This window comes from Populus alba, chromosome 14 (genome assembly GCF_005239225.2).
Source record: "Populus alba chromosome 14, ASM523922v2, whole genome shotgun sequence".
Classification (NCBI taxonomy): Eukaryota; Viridiplantae; Streptophyta; class Magnoliopsida; order Malpighiales; family Salicaceae; genus Populus; species Populus alba.
The window spans coordinates 628,534-632,371 of NC_133297.1; positions in this window are offsets into that span (position 1 = coordinate 628,534).

A 3,838-nucleotide genomic window follows, 5' to 3' on the forward strand; every position below is an offset into this window, starting at 1 on the left:
AGAAAAGTCGCGAAATCAATTTTCAAGAGAGAGCCCTTGATGTTTCCTTTATTATGGTTGCAGGATAAGTTGTGACTGATTTGTAGAAGAATGTCTAAACCCAAAATCCTAAACCTTAAACCCTCCATGTCTGTGATGCCAAGTTATGTCCCCTCCATGTCTGTCAGTTGGCCGCATGATAGCATTAAAATCTCTCATTATGATCCAAGGAATAGAGGTGCTCATACTACTCTCTTAGAAAATGTATTGCCACAGAAGAGTCCTATCAGCAGGGGTGTTGTAACCATAAATGAAAGACATTTTGAGGGGGGTATTGGTGGAAAGAGAGGTGGTTTCACAAGTCAGCCATTGAGGGGATTGGTAGACATGCAATTAACACTACGTGAATAGTAGACATGCAATTATTTTCCTCCTGTTTACATACAATTTACGTGAACTATAGCGAAATCAATTTCCAACAGAGAGCCCTTGATGTTTCCTTCGTTATGGTTGCAGGATAAGCTGTGATTGATTTGTAGAAGAATGCCTAAACCCAAAACCCTAAACCCTCCATGTCTGTGATGCCAAGTTGTGTCCCCTCCATGTCTGTCAGTTGGCCGCATGATAGCATTAAAATCTCCCATTATGATCCAAGGAATAGAGGCGCTCATACTACTCTCTTAGCAAATGTATTGCCACAGAAGAGTCCTATCAGCAGGGGTGTTGTAACCATAAATGAAAGAAATTTTGAGGGGGGCATTGGTGGAAAGAGAGGTGGTTTCACAAGTCAGCCATTGAGGGGATTGGTGGGTGCAAGTAAGGTTGAGTTTGATGGGGTTCCAGCCAACTAGGATACGGCAGGGAGAGGAGGCATTGACATTGGAAATATATTTCCATGGGTGGGGGGCTAAGTTGGACTCTATTGTAGCCATATTAGCTGCTGCAATTTTGGTTTCAATAAGACCATAAATGTCAAGATTGTTTTTGGTTGCCCATTCAAGGACTGTTTTTTGTTTGAGGTGACCATTGAGGCCTCGTATGTTCCAGCTACCTATATTGAACATTTGTTCAAAGCAATGAAAGAAGACACAAATTGAACTAGAGACCCCTGGCCTCTTTACGTTTCTTCCACCCTTTCTTTTTCCTAACAGTTTTTGGGGAAGGTGGAGGGGATATATCATGGTGTTCTGGGGAGGATATAGAAGTTGTTGAGGTCTCAGCATATTCCTCTTTAGCAGCAGAGGAGGAAGCACTAAGACTATGAAAGGAGTCCATTTTGCTTTCTATACAAGGTATAGGATTAAAACCCGAATGATATGAGGTTTCAAGGGCTGGGAGAACAGTACCTGAATCCTGAGCAATAATATGGTTCCCTGTGGCTGGAACTCTAGCAACTTTCTATGATTGTAAGAGGGCGGTCTTTGGGGGAATAAGGGGGGGATTGTGAGGGGTTTGGGTATTTGTGTGGGGAGTTATGGTATGGTTGGCAGTAGGTTGAATGTTGGAGTTTTGGTGTGAGGTGTTTGTTGGTGGTTGTGTGGTCTTGGGCTGAAGTGTTGGTGTGGTTTGCTCAGGAATTTGTCCTGCCTTGGAAATGGTTACAGCTAGGAAGCCGAGTGGAGATGCAATATGAGTGTGCACAATCAGAGCTCTTTGTTGAGGTGGTGGGGTTGGGGACTGAATTGGGGGCTTTTGTGCTTGGCTGTTTTCTTGAGGGGGAGGGGTTGGCTCAGTGGAACATGAATGACCAAAAATCTTGCAGCGGTCACACCTGGATGGCTTCCATTCATATTCCACATCAATGGAGATGGGGTCTGGGGAAAGTGGGCTGTCAATCTCATAATGGTGCACAAATGGGAGAGAGGCATCAATCTCTACACACACCCTAGCGTACTCTAATCTGGTGCATTTGTATGTTTGTTCGTCACAAGATAGTGGCCTGCCCACCATGCTGGCAGCCAAACTCAGTCCTTGTTTAGACCATAGGGGAAATGGCAAACCATGGATGCGGATCCAGACTAGAAGAGTTTTTCCCCCAAACATCCAAGGGCCCTTTTCTAACACTGCCTGCATCTCCTCCTTTAATTTGAAGCGGAATAACATGTAGTCGTTTGCTGTGGTCATTACATCTTCAATACCACATTTCCTCCAGACTCAGGAGGCTATAGTGTTCACTATGTGATATGGAATTTTGAAGCCATGAAAGAATTCGACCATGCATCGTTGCCATTGTTCAGCATTTTCTAAAAGCATGTCTTTAGAAATCTTTAATCGACTTCCCACTGGTTACCTTTGAAGATGCTCTAATGTAAATCTGGTGCTAGAGTTTGTGACTCTAACTCTGTCGGCCCATGTGTTTGTGGGGTTGGTTTGAGACGGTTTGTTGTTGTTGTTCTTCATGGTAAGTGAAAAAGAAGAAACTGAAACTGAAAAGATGGGGTAGGCTAGGGTCTCTTGGGATGTGGTATGAGATGGTGCTAGAGGTAGGCTTGACAGGGACGGAGATGGTTTTGGTAATGATAAAGGAACTTTTGTGCATGGGGATGGATTGATGCAGAATAGCGCAATAAAGGAAAAAGTTTTGGTTGAGTGGTTGGGACGGCGTGACAGGTTGTTGGATCTTGTAACTACAAACTGCTCGGTTAGAAGTGAGGGGTGAGGATGGGAAACAAGATGGCAAGGTGTGTGGGGGCATTGGACGTGACCGGCTGGAAAAAATGGCTCTGACAGCAAACTCTCTATAGGTCGGCTGCAGCTCTCTCTCTCTTTCTATCCATTTTTTTTCCCTAAACCCTAAACCTTAAACCCTAAAACCTAAACCCTAAAAACCTAAACCCTAAACCCTAAACCCTAAACCCGAAACCCGAAACCCGAAACCCCGAAACCTAAAACCCCAAACCCTAAACCTGAAACCCCAAAATCCAAAACCCTAAAACCCGAAACCCTAAACCCGAAATCCTAAAACCCTAACCCAAACCCTAAACCCCAAAACCCTAAAACCCAAAACCCTAAACCCCTAACCCCTTAACCATAAACCCAAAACCCTAAACCCCTAACCCCTAAACCCTAACCCTAAACCCTTAACTATGGTCGGAAAAAGAACAAAAATATTAATAGGTGAAATGAGAAAAACTTAAAATATTAAGATATGACTGAAAGAAAGACTTATTGGTTGTTGATATGTTTATTATAAAACATATCCTTGAGTAAGGAAAATTTGTGAGATAAACCTATGAGTTGCAGGTGGGACCACAGGTGTGGTGCAACAGCAGTAATAGGGAAGCACAAGTAGAGCTTCTATTGCAGGTAGGTGATCCGTACCTATACTTTCCAGTTAAATTATATGATTTAATATGGTATTGATGTGAGATGTGAATTACTGAACGTTGGATATTAGGGGAAAGGAGGAAAGTTTGCGTAATGATGTCGATATTTTGGATAGTATTCTGAATGTATGTGTACTCAAGGTGAACGGTTGTTGTTTGAATTGCCAAGTGATGAAATTATCGTTGACAAAGGAATTATGAAAAGTATGATTTGGGGCATGAACTAGCATGCATTTAGTGTATGTTAGGATCTCGAGTAAGGGGATCAATCATGTATTGGCTAGCATACATTTAGTGCATGTTAGGATTCTGGGTAAGGGGATTACCATGTATTGACTAGCATACATATAGTGTATGTTAGGATCCTGGATAAGGGGATCACCATGTATTTGACTACCATACATTTAGTGTATGTTAGGATCTTAGGTAAACGGATCATCTTGCATCAACTCCTACATAGTGATGATGATAACAGTGAAATTGGTATCAGTAATGTGTTAAGCAAAAATAATCATAGGTGGTCTTATGAGATC